The 12,616-nt window shown below is 43.1% G+C and overlaps 1 protein-coding gene across 1 annotated transcript in view; it reads left to right on the forward strand.

Annotated features, from left to right (window-relative positions):
* LOC123749422 (glutamate receptor ionotropic, kainate 2-like) overlaps window positions 1–12,616 on the forward strand; it is a 146,363-nt gene that overhangs the window by 44,098 nt on the left and 89,649 nt on the right. The window lies entirely within an intron of this gene.

The raw sequence follows: 12,616 nt of genomic DNA on the forward strand, positions 1-12,616 counted from the left end.
CCTGGCCTGAGCTGTCTGCACTTTTTGTTTCCGTGCAGAGCAGGTTGTGCTCCAGGCATGATGTTTGCCTCCACAATTTGGACATTTGGCTGTTGTGGTCTGGTTTGCCTTGTGCTTGGCAATACAGTCTTTGGTAGGATGTCTCAGGCTGCACACTCCGCACCTCTCCTGTCCTGTGTAGCGTGACTGATGGTGGCCGTATTTCTGACACCTGAAGCAGCGTAGGGGTTCCGGGACGTATGGCCTCTGTCGGTAAGTCCCCCAATTTCCAAGACCGAAAGTTTCTGGCACATGTCCCATGACGGTCACCAGAACCTGACGCGTCGCTGCCTTGTCTACTTTTGTGTGGCAACGTTCCGCATTCAGGACTTGCTTGTGTTCTAGCACTGGATCCAGGGGAAAGTCGATTGGGTATCCCAAAAGCACGACTCGTGTGCGTCGTTCTGAAGGGTCCAGCTTTACCAAGCACACAGGTTTCCCCTGCAGGACTCTTACCTTCTCTAAGTAATGTGCAGTCTGTTGGTCTTGAGGTGTCAGTATTATTTCTCCCTTCAGGTTGACTGTAATGGAAAGTTTGAGCTCTGGTTGTTCTTTTTCCATCGCCGTTACTACTCCATATGTTGTAGGAAAGTGGTCGGTCTGCATGATCTTGAATTTTGGAAGAAGTGCAGAGGCTGGCGACGTCTGGTGTGAGACTGGTGATGTCCTCCCCTGTCCCATACTGCTGTCCTACGGCTGGGCTGCGGAGAGAGGAACAATGGCTGACACTGGCTGGCGTGAAACCGGTGGTGTCCTCTCCTGACTCATACTGCCGTCCCGCGGCAGCGTTGCGGACAGAGAAGCATTGACTGACACTGGCTGGTGTGTGACTGACGCTGTCCTCTCTAGGTCCATTACGTCCGCTGACTTGCTGGTAGAAGCAAGTGGTAAAGCCTCGATAGCAGTTTTCTTTGGTGCCTGCTGCACATCGGTCCACCGTCCCTCCTCGTCCGAAAGCTGTTTCCATTCCCTCTTGCGCTGAGCCTTCCCCATGGCTCTCTTCACGTAGTGAGAACCGACTCAAACCACCGGAGCAGCAGGCGACACGTCCTCACTGCACGGTAGCTCAGGAGCAACTCGTCCCACCTGTGACCGGTAAAACTATGCTTTTCTTGAAAAACAGCGCCATCTGTTGCATGTAAGAGCAACACACATTCTATACATATACGATACAATTCCATTTCAATGTTTCTGATTACATTGATAAATAGAATTTTCATGGATTTTGATTTATTTTAATTATGATTTAATTATTTTGTGTGAATTGCGTTGGAATTAAGCTGTGTTGTTTAGCAGACCGTTAATTTCGCGAGAATAGTTTATTTATATATTTTTTCATATTTTCATTTCATTTTTTTAACTGTTTTTCTTCTATTTCAGTGATGGGGACCTCAGCTCACTTGTTGTTCCAAATTTTCTGATGTGAACATCAGACCATTTGGGAAGATATCGGAAGAGGGAGTGGGGAATGGTGGGGATTATGAGGGGGACGAATGTGAGAGATGGTGCAGAGGACGAAGGAACGAGTGAGGGGGTAATGGTGGGGAAGGACGAGGGGACGATGGAGTTTGTGATGGGTGGGGACAAGGGGATGGGGTAATAGAGAATGGTGGGGAGGACGAGGGGAAGGGGTAGTGGGGCATGATTGAGAGGCCAAGGAGACGGGTGAGGAGGGAATGGTTGGGAGGACTGGGAGACAGGGAAGGTTGCTGTGGCTAGTCTATTTAAATAAAAATGGAAATTGTTAGTTTGATCAAAATCGCTAATCTCCGAATGTTCTTCACCGAATGTTTTCAGTCGCATATAGTCCTGGGGACAATTCAGGCTTGTTCACCTTTGTGTTCCTCACGTGTGCCCCAAAGAATGAGGTGATTTGATAAAATGCTATGCCCAAGATTACCATCCGAGTGCCGGCGGGGAAGTGTTTCAAATAGCATCGGCTATCACTTCCTTATGTCCGGTCGTGATGGTCAAGCGGATTAAGGCGTCCTGTACATACCAGTTGCGTTGCTCCTGGCAGTATGGGTTCGAGTCACTTCTGGGGTGTGAGTTTTCAGTCAAATATATATATATATATATATTATTAAATATGACCGAAAAAGTAAGATTAATAATTCTAACACGAATCTTCTCAATCTTTCGTACATTACGCTTCACTGTTGGAGGTAAATAAAAAATCACTTCTCCAAAATTCATTTTTATTTCTAGTCTGACGCGACACGGGCGCGTTTCGTAAAACTTATTACATTTTCAAAGACTTCACAAATACACAACTGATTAGAACTTACGTATCTCTGATTTTATATCTACATTTGAGTGACGTGGGAGGGGTGATGTGGCATTAACACAAGACAGAACAAGAGGGGATATTAATAGGGTATTAAAAGTATCAACACAAGACAGAACAGAAACAATGGGTATTGAATAGAAGTGTTTGTAGAAAGCCTATTGGTCCATATTTCTTGATGCTTCTATATTGGAGCGGAGTCTTGAGGTGGGTAGAATATAGTTGTGCAATAATTGGCTGTTGATTGCTGGTGTTGACTTCTTGATGTGTAGTGCCTCGCAAACGTCAAGCCGCCTGCTATCGCTGTATCTATCGATGATTTCTGTGTTGTTTACTAGGATTTCTCTGGCGATGGTTTGGTTATGGGAAGAGATTATATGTTCCTTAATGGAGCCCTGTTGCTTATGCATCGTTAAACGCCTAGAAAGAGATGTTGTTGTCTTGCCTATATACTGGGTTTTTTGGAGCTTACAGTCCCCAAGTGGGCATTTGAAGGCATAGACGACGTTAGTCTCTTTTAAAGCGTTCTGTTTTGTGTCTGGAGAGTTTCTCATGAGTAGGCTGGCCGTTTTTCTGGTTTTATAGTAAATCGTCAGTTGTATCCTCTGATTTTTGTCTGTAGGGATAACGTTTCTATTAACAATATCTTTCAGGACCCTTTCCTCCGTTTTATGAGCTGTGGAAAAGAAGTTCCTGTAAAATAGTCTAATAGGGGGTATAGGTGTTGTGTTAGTTGTCTCTTCAGAGGTTGCATGGCTTTTCACTTTCCTTCTTATGATGTCTTCGATGAAACCATTGGAGAAGCCGTTATTGACTAGGACCTGCCTTACCCTACAAAGTTCTTCGTCGACTTGCTTCCATTCTGAGCTGTGGCTGAGAGCACGGTCGACGTATGCGTTAACAACACTCCTCTTGTACCTGTCAGGGCAGTCGCTGTTGGCATTTAGGCACATTCCTATGTTTGTTTCCTTAGTGTAGACTGCAGTGTGGAAACCTCCGCCCTTTTCCATGACTGTTACATCTAGAAAAGGCAGCTTCCCATCCTTTTCCGTCTCGTAAGTGAAACGCAGCACGGAACTCTGCTCAAATGCCTCCTTCAGCTCCTGCAGATGTCTGACATCAGGTACCTGTGTAAAAATGTCGTCAACATACCTGCAGTATATGGCCGGTTTCAAGTTCATGTCGACTAAGACTTTTTGCTCGATGGTACCCATGTAGAAGTTTGCAAACAGGACACCTAGGGGAGAACCCATGGCGACCCCATCTACTTGCTTATACATGTGCCCATCCGGGCTCAAGAAGGGTGCCTCTTTAGTACAAGCTTGGAGTAGTTTCCTCAGAATACTTTCTGGCATGTCAAGAGGAGTACAGGCTGGATCACGATACACTCTGTCGGCTATCATTCCGATTGTCTCGTCCACAGGTACGTTGGTAAACAGCGATTCTACGTCCAACGAGGCTCTTATCCCTGTGGCCCGTGTGCCCCGCAGTAAGTCCACAAATTCCTTTGGAGACTTCAGGCTGAAGGCGCAAGGCACATAAGGTGTCAGCAGGCCGTTGAGTCGCTTCGCCAGTCTGTACGTGGGTGTGGGTATCTGGATAATGATTGGCCGAAGTGGGTTTCCAGGCTTGTGCGTCTTGACATTTCCATACGCATATCCAGGTTTATATTCCCCAATGATCTTTGGCAGGTGGAGTCCGGATTTCTTGGCGTTCACAGTTTCGATCAGTTTGTTGACCTTTGCTTTTAATTCGGCTGTAGTGTCCTTCGTTACCCTTTGGAACTTAGTTTGGTCAGAGAGTATGATGTTCATTTTCGCCAGATATTCGTCTTTTTTAAGAATGACATATATTGGCGACTTGTCACCTCTCCTGACAACTATCTCCTTGTTCTCACGAAGGCTTTTAGCTGCCGCTTTAAGCTCGGGGGACAGTATGGTGCTTCTGAAGTTGCCTCGATTCTTTCCTCCTTCTGCAATAAGTTCTGCTTGTAAGGCCCGGCTTGAGCCCGGGCCTTACAAGAAGATTCGTGTTAGAATTATTAATCTTACTTTTTCGGTCATATTTAATAATATATGTCTACAGGAAAGACTGCTACCAAAATATACTAATATATATATATATATATATATATATATATATATATATATATATATATATATATATATATATATATATATATATATGAATATATATATATATATATATATATACATATATGTAAATAATTAATGTATATATATATATATATATATATATATATATATATATATATATATATATATATATATATATATATATATATATATGTCGTACCTAGTAGCCAGAACTCACTTCTAAGCCTACTATGCAAGGCCCGATTTGCCTAATAAGCCAAGTTTTCCTGAATTATTATATTTTCTATAATTTTTTTCTTATGAAATGATAAAGCTGCCCTTTTCACTATGTATGAGGTCAATTTTTTTTATTGGAGTTAATATTAACGTAGATATATGACCGAACCTAACCAACCCTACCTAACCTAACCTAACCTATCTCTATAGGTAAGGTTAGGTTAGGTAGCCAAAAAAAGCTAGGTTAGGTTAGGTTAGGTAGGTTAGGTAGACGAAAAAACATTAATTCATGAAAACTTGGCTTATTAGGCAAATCGGTCCTTGCATAGTAGGCTGAGAAGTGCGTTCTGGCTACTAGGTACGACATATATATATATATATATATATATATGACTGAAAACTCAATCTAGAAAGATTGATATATATATATATATATATATATATATATATATATATATATATATATATATATATATATATATATATATTCTTACCACCCCCTTTCACCTCCTATATATATAGGGTGGTAGGAGGTATATATATACCTCCTACCACCCCTATTATTTTTTTTAATATTTTTTTTTATTTGGTTTTATTGCAATGCTACAGCTTACAGAAAACACACACTTATATAACAATATAACACTCGGTGTTCGAAGTCCTCGTCCAGCTCTTCGGAGGTTGGGTGCGTACCCAAGATACTGCACGCATTTCCCCTCTGAACAGCGACACTGTGGCACTGGAACATGAAATTGGCCGCTCTTGGGTCTCTAATTTTCGTAATGAGTTCCTCACCAACTAACTTTAAAAACTTGAGTGCACATTTACCCCAGGCGCCCAGAGTCTCAGAGCTTATCGGCACGAACCTGCAACAACGTTCTAGGTCCCTGTACTTGTTGGTTTTCTGGGTATCCCTAAAGGTGGCCGCCCCGCCTCCCTCAGCTGTGCTGTACGATAGATAGGTATCAGCCAATGTAGATGCACACGTGTAGTCCCATACGACGTGTTTACCTTCCCTCCATGGCTGCAGGGTGACACCATCTGGACGTTTTTGACTGTTGTCAGGCCTGCACAATTGAGGTTCCCTTTGTGCTGGGCACCAAGCTGTAGCGAAACTTCTCTTGATGATGTCATTGACTGCTTCATGTCTGGCAATCTTTCCCTGTGTCTTACGACGGATGAGACCGTGGTTGCCGTATTGGTCTGCCCGTGCATGGCCGCAAATACACCGGTGCTCGGTGGAGATAGGGGCGGCAAGGCGCAGGACAACACCAATACTTAGGGTCCGATGGTCCAGGCGGGTGCCCAAGGCTGAATTAGGGACTGCCAACAGGAAGTCCCCGGCATGGGGCGCTTGCACTGCTAGAAGACGGGCTCTGTCCTTCCTGGAAGCTGCCTCCAGCAATGATGTGGCGATGTTTTCCACTCTCTCATTTTTTTCCAAATGGGGCTCTCCCATTTGGACTGTTTGCAGTCATTTGGAAAAGTCGGTCGAGGGTGAGAGTTGACAAGAGTGTCCCACTGACCGGCTCCTTTCGCGAATTTGGGATCATGAATCCCAATGGAGCCTCTTTGGTATACCGGTAGTATTTCCTTAACTAATTCACCTGTAGCCCTGGTCGAGGATAAGAATGCCGGCAATGCTAACTGTGTCGCTTTGCGAATACCTATACCCTCGAGTCTAACTGGGAGCGTTGCTTGGTCCCATTGGTCATCTTGCAGGGAGAGGTTTAACACGTTCACGGTTATTGACCTTAGGAGTGAGTCATATTCTGCTAATTTTGGGCTGTCGAAGGAAGGAGCACACCTTAGGAAATAGGTCAGTCTGGGCAAAGCCAGGCACCTTGTGAAGAGGTACAAAGCATCGTGGGCGTCCAAAGCCCTTATTCTTTCCTCCATCCTCCTCAGGTCTTTCAGCTTTCCTTCGAGGACAACCTCAATGGCGCTTGAGCCTAGAGGTGCCCCTAGCAACACACTGCCAGTGGGAGCGATCACTGGGGCTCCTGGCAATATGATTCGCACTGCATCTATAGTTGATTGGCTAGATGAGATGATTTCACACTTTGATGGGTTTAGGGTGAGTCCTAACTCCTCTCCCTTAGATTTCACCAGCTCTAGATCTTCTAGCAGGGACTCCTGTGTCCCTGCCAGGGTGCCATCGTCCAGGAACCAGATGTTGAATTCGCTGGTCAACCTGCTTGTGACCTCTTTAACAGCCATGCAAAAATGGAAAGGGGCAAGCGGGTCTCCCTGCTGGACACCTTCTGCGGAAACAACTTCATGTTCCCCAAACAACAGCGTCGATTCCTTACTGTACCCTGCTGAGACGAAGGGGAGCAGAGAAGGAAAGCTTGTTCAAACTGCTTCCAGTACCACATCCCTTTTTACCTGGTTGAAGGCCTTTTTAAAGTCTAATTTAATTAATGCCTTATTTTCTGGGAGGTGCTTGATATAGGCTCGAGCTGCATGAGCTGTTGCTTCACAGCCATGGGGAACACCAAAACCTAGTTGATGGGGTCGAAGCATCGTTGCAGCGTCTATGCTAATTTTTCTGACAGCTGCCCTAGCAACAAGGCGCCGAAGTGTGTTACCCACGGCAAAGGGTCTGACTCCACCATCCTTCTTCTTAAGGGCACAAAGGGATGCTCCGAAGAAAAAGGGTTTAATTATATCTGGGATCAACATGGAGAGACAGTCGTTGACAAACTTCGTGACCTCTGACAATAGTGTCTCGGCAACTTCTCCGATAACTTGATTTACCATCTCCTTGAGGTGCTAGTGGATACACTCCAGTGTATCCCCCTGCTGAGCCGGGCGGAAATGACATGATGGCTTTGGGACGCTTGGAGGAATTGAGGTTCCATGTCCGGGACATTTGTGTCCCGAGCAGTGGGTTCCCACGGTACTCTAGGAGGGTGCATCTCTCTCAGTGAGTCGGTGGTAGCGGTATTTCTAGGGGCGATTGTGTCTTCGCTGGTAAGTAACCTAATTGCTCCTACAGTGTTGCCCTCTGCAATTTTTTGGTCACCTGCGTTCCAAGGTTAAAATTGTCATTGGAACTCTTGGGCCTGCCACGACGGTTTTTGCGTTGAGGAGGGATGGGGATCAATTTGTCAGCTCTGGGGAAATAATTTTATGAATGAACACTTATGAATGACACTGATGAATAAGTCTGGAGTCCCGTCACGTGACGTGACAGGACCAAACAACCAAAGCTCAACCCCGCAAGCACAACTAGATAAGTAAATATATTATATATATATTATATATATATATATATATATATATATATATATATATATATATATATATATATATATATATATTTATATATATATATTTATATATATATATGTCGTACCTAGTAGCCAGAACTCACTTTTCAGCCTACAATGCAAGGCCCGATTTGCCTAATAAGCCAAGTTTTCCGGAATTAATATAATTAATCTAATTTTTTTCTTATGAAATGATAAAGCTACCCATTTCATTATGTATGAGGTCAATTTTTTTTTATTGGAGTTAAAATTAACGTAGATAAATGACCGAACCTAACCAACCCTACCTAACCTAACCTAACCTATCTTTATAGGTTAGGTTAGGTTAGGTAGCCGAAAAAGTTAGGTTAGGTTAGGTTAGGTAGGTTAGGTAGTCGAAAAACAATTAATTCTTGAAAACTTGGCTTATTAGGCAAATCGGCCCTTGTAAAGTAGGCTGAGAAGTGCGTTCTGGCTATTAGGTACGACATATATATATATATATATATATATATATATATATATATATATATATATGTCGTACCTAGTAGCCAGAACGCACTTCTCAGCCTACTATGCAAGGCCCGATTTGCCTAATAAGCCAAGTTTTCATGAATTAATGATTTTTCGACCACCTAACCTACCTAACCTAACCTAACCTAACTTTTTCGGCTACCTAACCTAACCTAACCTATAGAGATAGGTTAGGTTAGGTTAGGTAGGGTTGGTTAGGTTCGGTCATATATCTTCGTTAATTTTAACTCCAATAAACAAAAATTTACCTCATACATAATGAAATGGGTAGCTTTATCATTTCATAAGAAAAAAATTTGAAAAAATATATTAATTCAGGAAAACTTGGCTTATTAGGCAAATCTGGCCTTGCATAGTAGGCCGAATACGACGTTCTGGCTACTAGGTACGACATATATATATATATATATATATATATATATATATATATATATATATATATATATATATATATATATGTATATATTAGTATATTTTGGTAGCAGTCTTTCCTGTAGACATATATTATTAAATATGACCGAAAAAGTAAGATTAATAATTCTAACATGAATTTTCTCGATCTTTCGTACGTTTCTTTTCACTGTTGGTGGTAATTCAAAAATCAATTCTCCAAAATTCATTTTTATTTCTAGTCTGACGTGACACTTGAGCGCGTTTCGTAAAACTTATTACATTTCAAAGACTTTAGCTTACACATACACAACTGAATAGAACTTACACTGATTGATTGATGAAGATTAAGCCACCTAAAAGTTGGCACGGGCATGAATAGCCCGTAAGTGTTGGCCCTTTTGAGCCATTACCAGTATCAATAGCTGATACTGGAGATCTGTGGAGGTGCGACTGCACCCTGCTGACGGGAGATGTCTCCCGTCAGAACTTACACATCTTCGATTTGTTTATATCTACATTTGAGTGAGGTGGATGGGGTGAGGTGGTATTAATAGGGTATTAAATTCCTAAACACAAGACAGAACCCGAAACAATGGGTATTGAATGGAAGTGATTTGTAGAAAGCCTATTGGTCCATATTTCTTGATGCTCCTGTATTGGAGCGGAGTCTTGAGGTGGGTAGAATATAGTTGTGCATTAATTGGCTGTTGATTGCTGGTGTTGACTTCTTGATGTGTAGAGCCTCGCAGACGTCAAGCCGCCTGCTATCGCTGTATCTATCGATAGATAGATACAGCCTGTGATCCGGCCTGTACTCCTCTTGACATACCAGAAAATACTCTAAGGAAACTACTCCAAGCTTATACTAAAGAGGCACCCTTCTTGAGCCCGGATGGGCACATGTATAAGCAAGTAGATGGGGTCGCCATGGGTTCTCCCCTAGGTGTCCTGTTTGCGAACTTCTACATGGGTACCATCGAGCAAAAAGTCTTAGTCGACATGAACTTGAAACCGGCCATATACTTCAGGTATGTTGACGAAATTTTTACACAGGTACCTGATGTCAAACATCAGCAGGAGCTGAAGGAGGCATTTGAGCGGAATTCTGTGTTGCGTTTCACTTACGAGATGGAGAAAGATGGGAAGCTGACCTTTCTAGATGTAATAGTCATGGAATGGAGCGGAGGTTTCCACACTGCAGTCTACACTAAGGAAACAAACATAGGAATGTGCCTCAATGCCAACAGTGACTGCCCAGACAGGTACAAGAAGAGTGTTGTTATCGCTTATGTCGACCGTGCTCTCAGCCACAGCTCAGAATGGAAGCAAGTCGACGAAGAACTCTGTAGGGTAAGGCAGGTCCTAGTCAACAACGGCTTCTCCAATGGTTTCATTGAAGACATCATAAGAAGGAAGGTGAAACGCCATGCAACCTCTGAAGAGACAACTAAGACAACACCTGTACCCCCTATTAGACTATTTTACAGGAACTTCTTTTCCACAGCTCATAAAACGGAGGAAAGGGTCGTGAAAGATATTGTTAATAGAAACGTTATCCCAACAGACAAAAAATCAGAAGATACAATTGACGATTTACTATAAAACCAAGAAAACGGCCAACCTACTCATGAGAAACTCTCCAGACACAAAGCAGAACGCTTTAAAAGAGACCAATGTCATCTATGCCTTCAAATGGCCACTTGGGGAGTGTAAGCCTCAAAGAACTCAGTATATAGGAAAGACAACAACATTTCTTTCCAGGCAACTAACGATGCATAAGCAACAATGCTTCATTAAGGAACATATAATCTCTTTCCACAACCAGACCAACACCAGAGAAGTCTTAACAAAAAACACGGAAATCATCGATAGATACAGCGATAGCAGGCGACTTGGTATCTGCGAGGCACTACACATTAATAAGTCAACACCAGCAATCAACAGCCAATTAATGGACAACTATATTCTACCCACTTCAAGACTCCGCACCAATATAGAAGCATCAAGTAATATGGGCCAATAGGCCCTTTGCAGTTACTTCCATTCTTCTCTTTAACTTACCCAATATTATACCCATTGATTCGTGTTCTGTCTTGTGTTGAAAGTTTGTTTTCATCTCATCCAAAACTGCTGTAACGAATCACCTCACCCAAATGCAGGTATAAAATGAGCTGTTTAAACTCTGTTTAGTGTTTGCAGGTTATAGTTGTGTGTATGTAAACTAAAGTCTTTGAAAATGTAATAAGTATATACATATATATATAACTTTAGAACACTTTCCCACCAGGAGACTCGAACCCTAGCCAGCACAGAAGCCTTCCAGCAACTGGCATAACAGGTACGCCTTAACCCGCTCCACCACCCGCTCAGACCCTTAAAAGAGATGGTAATTTCGGAGTATTTAAATACACCAAAGATCACCACCTCCCAAGAGCACTAGAGCAAGTGAGGGGTCATTTAGAAGTTAATTTCATCAAGTCCCTGTTAATATGGGAAGACACAGTGTCTATGCTTAAGGCACAACTCTCCTAAACACGAGAGTGAAGTATAGAACTTTAGAACACTTTCCCACCAGGAGACTCGAACCCTAGCCAGCACAAAAGCCTTCCAGCAACTGGCATAACAGGTACGCCTTAACCCGCTCCACCACCCGCTCAGACCCTTAAAAGAGATGGTAATTTCGGAGTATTTAAATACACCAAAGATCACCACCTCCCAAGAGCACTAGAGCAAGTGAGGGGTCATTTAGACGTTAATTTCATCAAGTCCCTGTTAATATGGGAAGACACAGTGTCTATGCTTAAGGCACAACTCTCCTAAACACGAGAGTGAAGTATAGAACTTTAGAACACTTTCCCACCAGGAGACTCGAACCCTAGCCAGCACAGAAGCCTTCCAGCAACTGGCATAACAGGTACGCCTTAACCCGCTCCACCACCCGCTCAGACCCTTAAAAGAGATGGTAATTTCGGAGTATATAAATACACCAAAGATCACCACCTCCCAAGAGCACTAGAGCAAGTGAGGGGTCATTTAGACGTTAATTTCATCAAGTCCCTGTTAATATGGGAAGACACAGTGTCTATGCTTAAGGCACAACTCTCCTAAACACGAGAGTGAAGTATAGAACTTTAGAACACTTTCCCACCAGGAGACTCGAACCCTAGCCAGCACAGAAGCCTTCCAGCAACTGGCATAACAGGTACGCCTTAACCCGCTCCACCACCCGCTCAGACCCTTAGAAGAGATGGTAATTTCGGAGTATTTAAATACACCAAAGATCACCACCTCCCAAGAGCACTAGAGCAAGTGAGGGGTCATTTAGACGTTAATTTCATCAAGTCCCTGTTAATATGGGAAGACACAGTGTCTATGCTTAAGGCACAACTCTCCTAAGCACGAGAGTGAAGTATAGAACTTTAGAACACTTTCCCACCAGGAGACTCGAACCCTAGCCAGCACAGAAGCCTTCCAGCAACTGGCATAACAGGTATGCCTTAACCCGCTCCACCACCCGCTCAGACCCTTAAAAGAGATGGTAATTTCGGAGTATTTAAATACACCAAAGATCACCACCTCCCAAGAGCACTAGAGCAAGTGAGGGGTCATTTAGACGTTAATTTCATCAAGTCCCTGTTAATATGGGAAGACACAGTGTCTATGCTTAAGGCACAACTCTCCTAAACACGAGAGTGAAGTATAGAACTTTAGAACACTTTCCCACCAGGAGACTCGAACCCTAGCCAGCACAGAAGCCTTCCAGCAACTGGCATAAC

The sequence above is a fragment of the Procambarus clarkii genome, chromosome 4, assembly GCF_040958095.1.
Source record: "Procambarus clarkii isolate CNS0578487 chromosome 4, FALCON_Pclarkii_2.0, whole genome shotgun sequence".
Lineage (NCBI taxonomy): Eukaryota > Metazoa > Arthropoda > Malacostraca > Decapoda > Cambaridae > Procambarus > Procambarus clarkii.